At 38.3% G+C, this 17,240-nt stretch overlaps 1 protein-coding gene across 2 annotated transcripts in view; it reads right to left on the bottom strand.

Annotated features, from left to right (window-relative positions):
• FAF2 (Fas associated factor family member 2) overlaps positions 1 to 17,240 on the bottom strand; it is a 56,995-nt gene that overhangs the window by 24,010 nt on the left and 15,745 nt on the right. The window lies entirely within an intron of this gene.

Consider the following 17,240-nt stretch of genomic DNA (forward strand, 5'->3'; position numbering starts at 1 on the left):
ACTGATTAAAATCAATATTCTCCTTTCAAATTCAAGTTTAAAAAGTTAAAGATTTCCAGGGGCTGGCCCCGTGGCCGAATGGTTAAGTTCGCGCACTCCGCTGCAGGCGGCCCAGTGTTTCGTTGGTTCGAATCCTGGGCGCGGACATGGCACTGCTCATCAGACCATGCTGAGGCAGCGTCCCATATGCCACAACTAGAAGGACCCACAACGAAGAATATACAACTATGTACCGGGGTGCTTTGGGGAGAAAAAGGAAAAGAAAATTTAAAAAAAAAGTTAAAGATTTCTTCTTCAATCTCTGGAATCCAGCAAAATATTCTTTAATGCTAACCAACTATCCTGTTTATAACATATAATGATATAATAATGCAGATTTCCTGTAAAACGTAATACCTTTCATTAACTTACGTCATTTCACCTATTGGCATATAACCTATCTTAGAGTTTGAACTGTGGAAAACTTTTTATTAAAGAGAGCCTATAATTCAGATGTTTCCCTACGACATGTATTTTCCCTACTCCCTTTCTCCTTGGACTGCTCTCAGGTTTCACTTTGTTTCTGACCAAAACTCCTTCTCTGGCTCCTCTTCTTCCCTCCCTCTAAGTCTAAGAATTTCCTTAAGGATGTGTCCTTGGCTTTAGCCTCTCTACACCTCCCTCCCTGGCAATCCTTGTCCGCGCCCAGAATCCGAACTGGCAAAACCCTGGGCCGCCGAAGCGGAGCACGCAAACTTAACCACTCGGCCAGGGGGTCGGCCCCTAATAATTTCTTTTTATGTTTCAAATACTGTATGGGGCCGGCCCCGTGGCGTAGTGGTTAAGTTTGTGCACTCCACTTTGGAAGCGTGGGGTTTGCGGGTTCAGATCCCAGGCGTGGACCTACACACTGCTCATTAAGCCATGATGTGGCAACATCCCACATATAAAGTAGACAAAGACTGGCACAGGTGTGATCTCAGGGACAATCTTCCTCAAGCAAAAAGAGGAAAACTGGCAACAGATGTTAGCTCAGGGCCAATCTTTCTCACCAAAAAAATAATACTACTACTACTACTAATAATTTTAAAAATAAATAAATACAAAAAAATACTGTAAAAATTTCAATACTGAAATTGAAAAGCTCTGTTAGCACTCCAGAGCTCTATTAAGAACCATTGGCTTTGATAGCTCTGACAGTCTGGACTTTAGTTCCTGACCATTCCAGGTCTCTTACCAGTTTGGCTATTGCCTTCTGGCTTGTATTAGGCTCCCCTTTAACTTCCGGTTTCCTTACAGCCCACTGCAGAAGAGTAGGATGTCCAGGGTTCCAGCTTCTCTCTGTACATTCTCTTTAAGAACTGGACTCTACTTTTACCTTCTTCTCAAGGTGTGAATGACCACTCCGTCTTTAAACATCAAAATTATTTTCTCTCTCTCGTGCACCTATTATTTTCTACCTTCTATTATGATTATTTATATTCATTCCACTGTCTTATCAGAGGATGTAGGTTCCTTGAAAGCAAAGTCTGTGATTCACCTATATATGTTCCCAGTACCTAGCATACAGCAAGGGCTCAAAAAGTGGCAGAAAAAGTTAGTCCAAGTTAAAAGACCTTCTCTTTGTATAAGCTTTGATAATCGTAGCTATAAACTGAAATCCTCTAGACATTTTCACCAAATCTCACTCTACAATAATACCCTGGGTTTTTTAAATTTTTTTAAATTTTTTTATTAATGTTATGATAGTTTACAACCTTGTGAGATTTCAGTTGTACATTTTTGTTAGTCATGTTGTGGGTACACCACTTCCCTCTTTGTGCCCTCCCCCCACCCCCCCTTTTCCCTGGTAACCACCGATCAGATCTCCTTGTCAATATATTAACTTTCACCTATGAGTGGAGTCATATAGAGTTCGTCTTTCTCTGACTGGCTTATTTCGCTTAACATAATACCCTCGACGTCCATCCATGTTGCTGTGAATGGGCCAATTTTGTCTTTTTTTTACGGCTGAGTAGTATTCCATTGTGTATATATACCATATCTTTTTTATCCAATCATCAGTTTCTGGGCACATAGGTTGGTTCCACGTCTTGGCTATTGTAAATAATGCTGCGATGAACATAGGGGTGCAAGGGACTCTTGGGATTTCTGATTTCAGGTTCTTAGGATAGATACCCAGTAGTGGGATGGCTGGGTCATAGGGTATTTCAATTTTTAACTTTTTGAGAAATCTCCATACTGTTTTCCATAGTGGCTGTACCAGTTTGCATTCCCACCAACAGTGTATGAGGGTTCCTTTTTCTCCACAACCTCTCCAACATTTGTCGCTCTTGGTTTTGGATGTTTTTGCCAATCTAACGGGTATAAGGTGATATCTTAGAGTAGTTTTGATTTGCATTTCCCTGATGATTAGCAATGATGAACATCTTTTCATCTGTCTATTGGCCATATTCATATCTTCTTTTGAGAAATGTCTGTTCATGTCCTCTGCCCATTTTTTGATCGGGTTGTTTGTTTTTTTGTTGTTAAGCCGTGTGAGTTCTTTGTATATTATGGAGATTAACCCTTTGTTGGATAAGTGGCTTGTAAATATTTTTTCCCAACTAGTGAGCTGTTTTTTTGTTTCAATCCTGTTTTCCCTTGCCTTAAAGAAGCTCTTTAGTCTGATGAAGTCCCATTTGTTTATTCTTTCTATTGTTTCCCTCAACTGAGGAGTTACAGTGTCCAAAAAGATTCTTTTGAAACTGATGTCAAAGAGTGTACTGCCTATATTCTCTTCCAGAAGACTTATTGTTTCAGGCCTAATCTTTAGGTCTGTGATCCATTTTGAGTTTATTTTGGTGTGTGGTGAAAAAGAATGGTCAATTTTCAATCTTTTACATGTGGCTGTCCAATTTTCCCAGCACCATTTGTTAAAGAGACTTTCTTTGCTCCATTGTAGGCCCTCAGCTCCTTTGTCGAAGATAAGTTGTCCATAGATGTGTGGTTTTATCTCTGGGCTTTCAATTCTGTTCCATTGATCTGTGCACCTGTTTTTGTACCAGTACCATGCTGTTTTGATCACTGTAGCTTTGTAGTATGTTTTGAAATCGGGGATTGTGATTCCGCCGGCTCTGATTTTCTTGCTCAGGATTGCTTTAGCAATTCGCAGTCTTTTGTTGCCCCATATGAATGTTAGGATTCTTTGTTCAATTTCTCTGAAGAATGTTCTTGGGATTCTGATTGGGATAGCAGTGAATCTGTAGATTGCTTTAGGTAGTATGGACATTTTAACTATGTTTATTCTTCCAATCCATGTGCATGGAATGTCTTTCCATCTCTGTATGTCGTCGTCAATTTCTTTCAAGAAAGTCTTGTAGTTTTCATTGTATAGATCCTTCACTTCCTTGGTTAAGTTTATCCCAAGGTATTTTATTCTTTTCGTTGCGATTGTGAATGGGATTGAGTTCTTGAGTTCTTTTTCTGTTAGTTCATTGTTAGTGTATAGAAATGCTACTGATTTATGTATGTTGATTTTATACCCTGCTACTTTGCTGCAGTTGTTGATTATTTCTAATAGTTTTTTTATGGATTCTTTGGGGTTTTCTATATATAAGATCATGTCATCTGCAAACAGCGAGAGTTTTACTTCTTCATTGCCTATTTGGATTCCTTTTATTTCTTTTTCCTGCCGAATTGCTCTGGCCAACACCTCCAGTACTATGTTGAATAGGAGTGGTGAAAGTGGGCACCCTTGTCTTGTTCCTGTCCTCAGAGGGATGGCTTTCAGTTTTTGTCCCTTGAGTATGATGTTGGCTGTGGGTCTGTCATATATGGCCTTTATTATGTTGAGGTACTTTCCTTCTATACCCATTTTATTGAGGGTTTTTATCATAAATGGGTGTTGGATCTTGTCGAATGCTTTCTCTGCATCTATTGAGATGATCATGTGGTTTTTGTTTTTCAATTTGTTGATGTAGTGTATCACGTTGATTGACTTGCGGATGTTGAACCATCCCTGTGTCCCTGGTATAAATCCTACTTGATCATGGTGTATAATTTTTTTGATGTATTGTTGTATTCAGTTTGCCAAAATTTTGTTGAGGATTTTTGCATCTATGTTCATCAGTGATATCGGCCTGTAGTTAATACCCTGGGTTTTTTAAAACTTCAAATGTTCTGACTAGATGCTGAGCTGGCAAATAAAATTACAAATATGCAGAATCTTCCTAGAGATCAATAAGTCAGGGATGGAGGTGGGGAATCAGTGTTTTTTCAAACCTCCTCAGCAGGATCTAACACACAGCTGGACTGGGAAATCCAGAGTATTGTACAATTCTATGTAGAATCAGAGATTATAAGTCACTTACTAAAATAACTTTTTTTTGAAAGATTGGCACCTGAGCTAACAATTATTGCCAATCTTCTTCTTTTTTTTTTTTCTGCTTTTTCTCCCCAATCCCTCTAGTACATAGTTGCATATTTTAGTTGTGGGCCCTTCTAGTTGTGGCATGTCGAACATCGCCTCAGCATGGCCTGATGAGCAATGCCATGTCTGTACTCAGGATCTGAACTGGCAAAACTCCAGGCCGCCAAAGTGGAGCACACAAACTTAACCACTTGGCCACGGGGCTGGTTCCTAAATTAACTTTTTAAAAGAGCATTATAAATACTGTAGGAGAAAGCAATCAGTGTAATTACACATCTTCAGTATGCTGAAATACCTAAGCTAATTTGCAAGTAAAACCCTCGCGAAAGTAGAAAATCAGGGTAAACTGGAAGCTCAAGTGAACAAGGCTACTTTCAATCACTACTGATAAGTCTTAAAAACAGGCACTAGGAATAAGCAATGCAGCACAGAATTAGGATAGAACTATTAATTCATATAAAACAAATGTTCACTGACCCAGTATTCTAGATATCCAGGATACACATCGCATCCCTGATCTCATTAAGTTTATATCCTTCTAGAGAGAGACTGACAAAAACAAACCACACACACAAGCAAATAAACGAATAAAATTTTAGGCTAGGGGATTCCTTTGGATTGGGTGCTCAAGGAAGGCTTCTCCCAGGAGATAGCATTTCAGCAGAGATCTGATGACAGATAAGGGTCCAGCCATGGGAAAATATGAGGGAAGAGTAATCCAGGCAGAAGGACAATAAATGCAAACACTCTTAGACAAATAGATATATGACACTATGCATTTGTCAAAACCCAAAGAATTTTATAGCACAGTGAATCTTAGTGAATGCAAATTTAAGAAATCATTTCAAAGGTCAGAGGATCCCAGGGTGGAACAGAGACAGACTGTAATAAAAGAATCTAATTGTATTACAAATATATGAAACAACTTCATGGATGGTGATGGGGGGAAAAGGTGCTGATCTAAATAACTCTGGAAATGAGTGGAGTCTGTAAGACTATATACGTATGTTGCAGATGTGTGGTGTTTTTCTAACTCCAGAAGGTATTACCAAATTAATTTTTAAAGAGCTCTATTCAACCAGCTTAAAGACAAACAAGCACTATATAAATTAAGTATACACTCAGAGGTATGCAGGCTGGCCCAGGTGTTTAGGTTTATGTGATCTGGGATAATCTTTGATAAATAAAAGCTAGGTTAAGTTTGTTGGTTTGCTGAAAGCAGGCATGTCTTCAGAGTTGTTAATATTGAATGTAATGCAAACTGATCAACTAAGCTCATGCTATATCTATGTTACAAAACCTTGACGACAACAAAAATAACTTAAGGTGACAGGTAGTGGTTTAATCCAAGCATAACTGTCAAAGACAAGTAATTTAAGCAGAATTGGTCAAGAAGCCAAATAAGATAATGTATTGGGATGTTGACTGCTAGACAAAGGTTTATCTAGTTTTGGGTTTTTTAATCTTTCTGCAAAGAAACAAAGGATGTTTGGGTCTGCTGATGAACATATTTTATGCCACATTAAAAAATTTTACTATGAAGAATATACTTCTAAAACTTTTGATAAATTTGCTAATCTACTACAGGATGCTAAGATATGATAGGCAGTTTACAAATGTCTGCTTCCTAGATTTTACTAGAAAGCAAAGATTACAAATAATTTAAAAAGCTAGAAGAAGAGCTGAGGTTAGCAAAGGGTAAGGTTTTCCACTACTCTGCTAGCTTAGAGGCTGGCAGGTGGAAAGCAGGACAGTAAGTTAGAGACCTTAGCATACCATTTTGCAAAGCTAGGAAGGCACAAGATGCTGCAGATTAAGATCTGCATGATGACAAAACCTGAACAGGATGTTAAGAGGTGGAATCTCTGGGAAAATAATGAGAATGAAGAGGCTATTACAGTGATTGATGAGAAGATGAACAAAATACCCCATGCCATCTGACCCCTAATACAAAGGAAATTTTAAATAGCAATTACCCCAAAATGCCTAGAAGGAGGCTTTTAAAAATACAGACTGCTGTGGCCAAAATCGATTTGTCAAAGAGCCAAAGTTGTTGTTGTTGTTGTTTTACAAAACTACCAGAAATAATAAAGATGAAAGAAAATTACTGCATATGAAAAGTAAGGATGTATGTTTTTGGTAAAAGAAGGTATGAGGAATAGAGATGGATTTTTTGGTAAAAGAAAAAGAAATCTTGTCCTAAAGTAAAACAATTGTTCCACAATAAGAAAGGAAAAAGACAGGACAAAACCTAACTGGACATAGTAAATTGCAGAAGGTTTGTGGAAAAGGAATACTGATAGAGGAATTTTATGTGCATTCAAGCTAAAATCGGAATAGATTACTCAAGAAGACAAAATAAAGGAGAATTTTAGTATCAAACGTATACTAATGCAGAATTAGAATTTGGTTTTCTCTCTGTTAAAAAAACAAAGTTTTCTTAGATCATTGGTTTGCTCTTAATAAGAAATTGTAAACGATTTTTTCTTTAACTTTAATGTAATATGCTGAGAAAACAAAGATTCTGTGTTTTATCAGGTCTTTGATTACTCAAAAATCACAAAACTTGAGTCTTTCACAACTACATTAACTAACTTCAGTTACAATCCTATTTGACCAAATCTTTTGATATTTTTGACAAATTTCCCCAAATCAAATTCTAAATGAAGTCTTTTTTGTTTTTTAGATTGGCACCTAGCTAACATCTGTTGCCAATCCTTTTTTCCCCCCCCCTTCATCTTCTCCCCAAAGCCCCCTAGTACATAGTTGTGTGTTCTAGTTGTGAGTGCCTCTGGTTGTGCTATGTGGGATGCTGCCTCAGTATGGCCTAACGAGCTGTGCCAGGTCTGCACCCAGGATCCGAACCAGTGAAATCCCAGGTTGCTGAAGGAGAGTGCACGAACTTAACCACCTGGCCACAGGGCCAGCCCCTACATGAAGTCTTTTTGACCTTGAACTAACTTTGGAGTTTTTCAGAGGGCCCCTGAAACATCTCAAAGGATTTATTCTCTCTCCTTATATAAAAAGGGAGATACTATGTTAAATTACATGGAAGTATTGTCAAATAAGCCTTCTTTATGTTGTGATTATAGGTGTTCCAGAAATTATGGAAATTCTCCAAACTACCTTTGTAAGCAGAGTTGAAACAATTTCTTTGTCTCTCTACCTGAACCCTTCAAAATTTGGAAACGTAGTAGATATTCTTTATGGCAATATAGTTACTTGCATAAGTTCAATAAGAATCTGTCCTTCTTGTACCAAGACTTTGACTGGAATGTTGTATTTGGGAGAGATGTGCATAGACTCAGATATGACCAGACATCTTTGGGGAACAAAAGTTGACTTTGTGGAGCCAATAAAGCCCCTTGGAACTATTGGCTTGGTACCTTGCTTACAGGGTTCTCAACAGCCTTAACAGGTGAGTAAGGAAAGACACCTGGCAGGCTCAGGAACCTCAGGATATTTTGGGGACCTTGAGAGGAGAGGAATTCACCTGAATCTATAGGGATTGAAGGTGAAGTCTGATGGCAAGTCCTTGGCTTGGGTTTCCGGCCTCAAGAGGCTTTTAAGTTCAATTTGAGATTCCTTATGAAAAGTTCCAACAGAGCAGATAGATATGCTCAATTGCTATGCTTGCTGCACTTATGTAAATAATCAGACGAAGTTTACTGAGATTTGACTTACTTTGCAAACAAATTAGTCCTAATTTGGCTATCTCTGTTAGAAATGAGGATGATTTTAGAGAGAAGAATTACATTTACTGATAACTGTCTTTGCCTCCAATATGTGGCTAGAACTCTCCAATTTTCTCCCACCTACTCTTTTGACTTGGATTCACTATGAAACTAAAACTACACTTTTCCCAAAACCATGCAAGCTAAAGCTGGATGTAAACTTCAGAGAAATCACCCTGACAGCTCATGTGTGGAACATCTTCATGCCTGTCCTATGGGCCACTCAGAAAGACCACCAGAGACATTCAGACTGCAAATCAAGAAAATCTCTCAGACAGCTACTGCTTGCCTTTACTCCATCTGAAGATGCTTCAAACCTGACAAACTTTCTCAAATGGCTGTTCCCCAAATTCAAAAACTAAATTTATAATTTGCTCAAACTATTATGATTGCTAATATTTAATTGGTTCCTGGGAATTTCCGTTTCAGGGATTTTTTCAATGTTTGGCTATTATTCTCCTTATAGTCATTATATTAACCTCTCTAGTGCATTATATACTCTCAAGGGTTTTAAATGTCTGTTGGCAGCTACTCACACAACAAATGGTATCTATGAGGATTAAACAACTGGGTGAAAGCAATAATAACGTAAAGGATGAAGATGGTGACTACACTGCCCTCTAGCCTGTGACTCAACCAATGGAAACAGCAAATGTGTGATCCTTCAGCCTGACTACATGAACAGTGGTAACTGAGAATAACACTATAAGGGTTGGTCTTACTCTCAGCCTGCTGAGAGAATGACCAAAAGGAGAGAATTGTTTTTTTTTTAATTAATTATTTTTTAATTTTATTTTTTTCCTTTTTCTCCCCAAAGCCCCCCGGTACATAGTTGTATATTCTTCGTTGTGGGTCCTTCTCGTTGTGGCATGTGGGATGCTGCCTCAGCGTGGTTTGATGAGCAGTGCCATGTCCGCACCCAGGATTCGAACCAACGAAACACTGGGCCACCTGCAGCGGAGCACACGAACTTAACACTCGGCCACGGGGCCAGCCCCAGGAGAGAATTGTTAAAATCAAAGGCAAATAGAGACCAGCCTTGAAGGTTCCCTTAGCAGACAAAACCAGGTTAGTCATTAATTTAGCGAAACTACCAATCACTGCGAAGACTCTGCCTTCTCACTATATGAGCTGCTTTGTAATAATATATCTCCAAACCTCATTCCATGTTTTGGTTTGATTGCTCCCTGTTTGCAAACTTTTTGGAGTATGCACAATAAATTTTTACTACTTACTACTTTGGTGATTCATTGGTTTTATTTTGACTATTTCTGAACCTTTGACAAGATGGAACACAACTCTCCACTCCTTAGGTGTAGGGTGTGAACAGTGACTTCCTTCCAAAGAGTATTGTATGGAAAAGGAGGAAAAGATTAACTTCATAGTGGAGAAACCTGACAAACACTACCTCAGCCAGGTGATCAAGGTCAACACCAACAGTGATAAATCATGTTGATAGTATGTACCCTTGATAAGATGTAATGAAAAGGCACTTTAGCCCTGTGGTCTTCCTCCCAAGAACCCGTAACTCCAGCCTAAAGATGAGAAAAAAAATCAGACAAATCCCAATTGAAGGACATTCTACAAAATACTTGACAAGTATTCCTGAAAACTGTCAAGGTCATCAGAAACAAGGAAAGTCTGAGAAACTATCACAGCCAAGAGGAGCCTAAGGAGACTTGATTACTAAAGGTAATATGGTATCTTAGATGGGATCCGGGAGCATAAAAAGGACATCAGGTAAAAACTAAGGAAATGTAGTAAAGAATGGACTTTAGTTAACAATAGTGTATCAATATTGGTTCATTAATTGTGGCAGATGTACCAAACTAATAATGTAAGATGTTAATAGGGAACACTGAGTGCAGGATATTTGAAAAGTCTTTGTACTATTTTTGCAACTTTTATGTAAATCTAAATCTATTCTAACATAAAAAGTTTAAGAAGTGAAAAACAAACCTTGGAGGGGGAACTTCTGAGACAGAACAATCTTGGCAAGCTGGCAGATAAGGTCTGAGCAGTAGGCAGGGGAGAGAACACTGATCTAGGGTAGTGTTTCTCAACCTCACTTGCCTATCAGAAGCACCTGAGGGGAATCTACAGCTGCCTAGATCCCCACCCCAAGCAATTTAATTGGAGTCTCTCAATGTGCAGCCTAGGCATAGGTAAACTTTTTTGTGGGGGTGGGGTTAGGGGTATGGGGGGAGCTTCCAGGTGTCAGGAACTATTCTAGCCATCTTCATGTTTTCCTCAACAAGCTTATGAGACAGATATTGCCATCATGCCATCTCATCAGGTGAGAATACTAAGACTCTTTAAAAAAGAATTATGTGGAAGCACCCCACACTAATTCAGGTACCCAGTAAGTGCTCAATAACGGTTAGCTAAATCTGCAAGCTCTCCTAACTGGCTTGCTCTTCAGAATTCTGGTTTAATTCGGATCTACTGACATCTAAGGTGACTTGAGATGGCACTGGACAGAAGAGCTGCAATGGATATAAAGGTTAACTTTGGCACCTCCTCCTCCCTCTAACCTGTCAGGGCCAGTGTGTAATGTCCACTGATACCACAAATCCCCTACTGGGCAGATCCAACCAGGACTGTCTTACTGAGAAATATCCCTTGAGTTAAGAACATCTTTCTCTCCCTCCTCCTACCCTCAGAGCTAACACCCCTTCCATGAATTATCCTCCCAAGGATTTAGGACAATACTGCATTTAGTTATAGCAATTTACACAAAAGCATAATCGACTGAAAGCATTAGTAAGAGAAGAGCAATATTTATCTTTAGGGCAAAAAAATACCCTGAACCCCAATCAATCTTCAACTAGTAAAATGCACAGGGGAGACTGGAGAAAAGTGTGTGAACTACTCTATACTCTTCTCCTACTCCAGCCTTGGTCTAACTTCCTCCTCTTCCAAGTCAGAAGACAAGAGGATGTCAACACCACTTGGCAACTGACTTCTGAAACATTGTGCTCTCTGATCTATCTCTTGCTTAAGTATGATTTCAGGAAGGAGTCACAAACAATAGATGGCGTAGTGTTTTAACCAGATGTCTCATTCAACTATCTGGATAGGGATTGGGTAACTAGAGTGTATCATCTCATCCATTTATACTAACAAACACTGTAGGAGGCTGGCGTGAAATCTAAGTACTCTCTCAATTCCAGTTGGCTCGTTGAGGATGCATATTTTAACCTCTGTCTTCAGTTATTCCCAGAGAGAAACTTGGCAAAAACCAGGGATTTCTGTTCTCTCCTTTCTACCACACAGACAGCTTTGCTTTATGCAATAAGCAGTACACCCTCTCTGGTAGTGGCAGGAGAAATGGAATTTGAAGTCCCTTCAGGAAGTGAAGTGATCACACCTAGGCTCTGATCTATAACTAAAACTCTTACACTCAGATCTTTATTATTCATATTTAATTACTGATTTACCAAAGTAAATACCAGCAAGTTCCATTTACTAAGCACCTATTACTAAGTAAAAGGCACTATAAGTAATAAAACCCTCATTTTCACTACTGAGAAAGCCAAGGATTCAAGAGGTTATGGACTTGTCTAAGAATATCCCTGTCTAAGAATAATGATAATTGGTGGAGTCGAGACTGAAACCTAAAATAACTACCTCCAAAGTCCAGGTTATCCCCCATACCACACTGCCTCCCATTATTATTTGATTAATTCATGCTAGAAAACAAGAAGTTTCAATAAAAATCTCAATTCAGAAAATTTCAACAAAATTTTTGTTTGACTGAGAATAAAATATCTGGAATTTTTCTAATTTTCACATTAAAGAGTAAAGATAAATTTAGGACATTAATTCAACCCCTCATTTTGCACAAAAAGGAAACTGAGGCAAGCTTTCCCAAGTCACAGAACATCAGGGTGGCAGAATTGTCCAGCCTTTATACTCATGGTCTCTTCTTTCCTCATTGTACCTACTGATAGTAGATATCAGTTCATAGATATATACAAAATTGTTCTCCTTTATTTATCTCCAGGCTCAATAATTTATTGGTACAGTTTTGCTCTACAGAGTTTGGTGTCAAAACTGAAAAATTCTACATACCAAATCTCCTTTTCGGAAATTCCCAGTACATCTTTTAAAGGCTTTAAAAGGTGCTACCTTTAGTTAAAAGAAAAGAAAATTTAACTTTACAACTTTACATAGGGGAAGATCATTTTTAAAAGAACACTATTAATATCCATTGAAGAATTTTCCCATAGAATTGGATTGTGAACCACAGATTTAGACCATCACTGGATGTTAAACCAATGGTCCATATGAATCAAGAGATAACCCTACCCACATAGTGATTCTTAAATATTTGATAACTGATTGGACACACAGTACACAAGTGTGAATGTTTTATGTGCAAATATTTGAATCTACATTAAATACCACATGGATGAACATTTCCCAAGAGAAACCCACAATATTCTTTATCCAAGCAATCAAGAACAGGTGAAATAAATGGTTGAGCTCTGTTGAAAAGTTAGATACTAGAGTCTTCAATAATCCTTCATTCTAACTCTACCAGTCACTATCTTGGTAACCTTAGGCATCTTTCTGAGGTTTAGTTTCTTTACTGGTAAAAAGTAAACAAAAATAGTGATTAACCCATTGGGTTGTAAAGATTAAGTGTACAATGCTCAATGTAGCTCTTACTATGAAGAAACATTAAAAATGAGAATGTTATCATGAAACTTAGTTTCATGCGGACAAGAAAAAGACACTTGTACACCAACTGAGATCATCATGTGGACTTTTTTCCTTCATTCTGTTAATGTGGTGTGTTACACTGAGAGATTTCCATATATTGAATCATCCTTGCATTCCAAGAATAAATCACACTTGGTCATGGTATATAATCCTTTTAATATGCTGCTGAATTCAGTTTGCTAGTATTATGTTGAGGCTTTTTGAATCAACATTCATAAGGGATATTGTTCTATAGTTTTCTGCAGTATCTTTATCTGGTATCAGGGTAATGATGGCCTCATAGAACAAGTTAGGAAGTGCTCCCTCCTCTTCAACTTTTTGGAAAAGTCTGAGAAGAATTAGAATTAGTTCTCTAAATGTTTGGTAGAATTCACTAGTGAAACCATCAGGTCCAAGGCTTTTCTTTGTCAGGAGATTTTTGATTACAGATTTTCTATTTCTTTGTGATTCCACCTTGGTAGGTTTTGTGTTTCTAGGAATTCATCCGTCTCATCTAGGTTATGCAATGTTTTGGTATACAAGTGCTCATACTACTCTCTTTTAAACATTTCTATTTCTGTAGAATCAGTAATAATGTCTCCATTTTCATTTTTGATATCAGTAATTTGAATCTTCTCTTTTTTCTTAGTCCTCTAGCTAAAGGTTTGTCAATGTTGTTGATCCTTTCAAAGAATGAACTTTTGGTTTCATTGATTTTCTCTACTATTTTTCTATTCTCTATTTTGTTCATCTAGGCTCTAGTCTATTTCCTTCCTTCAGCTGGCTCTGGGTGTGGTTTGTTTTTCTTCTAGTTCCTTACGTTATAAAGTTAGGTTGTTGATTTGAGATCTTTCTTGATTTTTAATGTAAGTGTTTAATAGCTATAAATTCCCCCTCTTTAGCACTTCTTGCTGCATCCCAGAGCATGTTGAATCTTCATTTTCCCTCATCTCTACATATTTAAATTTACCTTCTGATTATTTTTTTGATCCACTGATTGTTTAAGAGTGTGTTGTTTACACAAATTTATGAATTTTTCAATTTTACTTCTGTCATTCATTTCTAAAGTCATCTCGTGGTCAGAGAAGATATTTTATATATCTTTTTAAATCTATTCAGACTTAATTTCTTCTTTCTTTTTTTGAGGAAGATTAGCCCTGAGCTAACATCTGCTGCCAATCCTCCTCTTTTTGCTGAGGAAGACTGGCCCTGAGCTAACATCCATGCCCATCTTCCTCTACTTTATATGTGGGATGGCTGCCACAGCATGGCTTGCCAAGTGGGCCATGTCTGCACCTGGGATCTGAAGCAGCAAACCCCGGGCCACCAAAGTGGAATGTGCAAGCTTAACCACCATGCCACCAGGCCAGCCCCAGACTTAACTGCTTATATGTAGAATACCATAAGGAGTCCACATACAAAAACTTAGAATAAATGAATTCAACAAAAGAGCAGAATAAAAGTCAATACACAAGTTTTAGTTGCATTTCTTTACACTAACGATGAGCAATCTAAGAAAGAAATTAAGAAAACAATTCCAGAAGGAGTGACATCAGCATCATGGCAGAGTGAGTTGTTCCCTTTGTCTCTCCCCTCTAAGTCACAACTAGATGGACATTCATTAACCAGCAGAGGATTCCTGCACAGCACAATAAGACATCTAAGAGATCCACGCAGCTGTGCACCTGAAGGTCAGTGGACTGCATCCCCGGGAAGTGTGGAACTAGGTGACTGCACCCCTTCACCTCCCCAGTGGCAGTGATCTAGGTTTAGGTCCTCACACAGTGGCTGGCATGACTGTAAGAGGAGGTGGGGTCAGTCTGGCTCACACTAACACTTTCAGAGTGGTAGCCTGGCCCGTGGGAGAGCCCACTGAGTGGTGTGGCTCAGCCCCTGTGAAGGAGCCCCCACTAAGCACAGCAGCTCAGCCAAACTGCCCGTGAGCACAGAGCTGGTACAGGTTTGCAAGAAAGTGCCCCTGCCCTCCCACCTAGCGCAGCGGCTTGGCTAGTCCCCCAGTGAGCACAGTGGTCCCAGAGGAGAGCAATCTGCAGGTGGAGCACAGGCAATACCATGGAGAACTACATTAACACTTCAGAGCAGAGGGAAAATGACGCGTCTCCAGAAACCAATCCTGAAGTCACAGAAATTTACCATCTAAATGACAGAGAATTCAAAACAGATATCATAAAGAAACTCAATGAGTTACGAGAAAACTCAGAAATAGAATTAATGAGCAGAAGGAATACTTCAGCAAAGAGACTGAAACTCTAAAAAAAAAAACCAAACAAATTCTGGATATGAAGAACACATTTAATGAGACAAAAAATAGTCTAGAATCCATACAAAATAGAGCTGATGTAATGGAAGGCAGAATTAATGATTTAAGAGAGAAATATAGAAACGCTTCAGGTGGAAGGGGAGAGAGAACTAAGATTTTTAAAAACTGAAGAAATTCTTTGAGAAATATTCAACTCAATTAGGAAAAGCAACATAAGGATTATAGGTATTCCAGAGGGAGAGGAGAGGGAGACAGGAGCTAAGAGCTTGTTCAAAGAAATAACATCTGAGAACTTCCAAAACCTGGGGAAAGAACTGGACTTGCAAAGTACATGTAAACAATACAATTCCTAATTACATCAATGCCAAAATATCTTCTCCAAGGCATAAAATAGTAAAACTGGCAAAAGTCAATGACAAAGAAGAACTACTAAGAGCAGCAAGGCAGAAGAAAATAACCTACAAAGGAACTCCTATCAGGCTTTCAGCAGATTTCTCAGCAGAAACCTTACAACCTAGGAGAGAATGGAATAATATATTAAAAATACTGAAAGACAAAAACTTTCAGCCAAGAATACTCCATCGAGAAAACTATCCTTGAGATACAACAGAGAAATAAAAGCTTTCCCAGATAAACAAAAGCTGAGGGAGTTCATTGCCACTAGTCCTTACGAGAAACATTGAAAGGCGGCCTCCTATCTGAAAGTAGAAAGTAAAAGTTTACAAAACCTTGAGCAAGGAGATACATAAAATCAGAAAATTGCAGCTCTGTAACAGAACAGGTTAGTAAACAATTAATGATAATATAAAAGACAAAGGAAGGAGAGCACCAAAAATAACTATAAACACTTCAATTTAGTCACAAACTTGCAAGTGAGCAAAGGACAATTTGTGACGACAATAACTCAGAAGGGGAAGAGGAAAGGGATGTAATCTGCTTGGGCTAATGGTGATGAGAGGCTATGAGAAAACAGACTATCTCATCCATGAGGTCTTTCATACAAACCTCATGGTAACCACTAAATAAACTCAGAGAAGAGCCACAAATCATAAATGAAGAGAAAACCATCACAGAAAACCACAAAACCGGCAGTCAGAAATACAAGGGAAAAGAAGCAATGAGAATACACAACTGGAAAACAAGAGGAAAAAATGGCAGTATTAAGCCCCCATATATCAATAATCACTCTAAATGCAAAGAGATTGAATTCTCCAACGAAAAGACACAGAGTGGCTGGATGGATTAAAATACAAGACCCAACAATATGCTGCCTCCAGGAAACACATCACAGTTCTAAAGATAAACAAAGACTCAGAGTGAAGGGATGATATTCCCAGCAAATGGCAAGCAAAAGAAAGGTGTTGCCATACTTTTACCAGACAAAGCAGACTTCAAGATAAAAAAGACAATCAGTAACAAAGAGAGGCAGTATATAATGATAAAAGGGACACTCCACCAAGAGGATATAACACTTATGAATATATATACATCTAACACAGGAGCACCAAAGTATATAAAAGCAACTATTAACAGAGTTAAAGGCAGAAACTGACAGCAACACAATAACAGTAAGGGACCTCAACACTCACTTACATCAAGAGATAGATCATCCAGACAGAAAGTCAACAAGGAAACAGTGGCCTGAAATGAAATACTAGACCAGGTGGACTTAATACATATATATAGAACATTCTATCTAAAAACAGCAGAATATACATTCTTCTCAAGTGCACATGGAACAGTCTCAAAGACAGACCATATGTTGGGGAACAAGGCAAGCCTCAATAAATTTAAGAAGACTGGAATCATACCAAGAATCTTTTCCAACCACAATGCTATAAAACTAAAAATCAACTGCAAGAAAAAAGGTGACAAAGTCACAAATATGTGGAGACTGAACAACATGCTATTGAACAACCAATGGATCAATGAAGAAATCAAAGGAGAAATCAGAAAATACCCGGAGACAAATGAAAATGTAAACACAACATACCAACTCCTATGGGATGCAGCAAAAGCAGTGTTAAGAGCGAAATTTATACCAATACAGGCCTACCTCAACAAACAAGAAAAATCTCAAATAAGTAATCTTAAGCTACACCTAACAAAACTAGAAAAAGAACAAAGC

This window comes from Equus quagga, chromosome 7 (genome assembly GCF_021613505.1).
Source record: "Equus quagga isolate Etosha38 chromosome 7, UCLA_HA_Equagga_1.0, whole genome shotgun sequence".
Taxonomy (NCBI): Eukaryota; Metazoa; Chordata; class Mammalia; order Perissodactyla; family Equidae; genus Equus; species Equus quagga.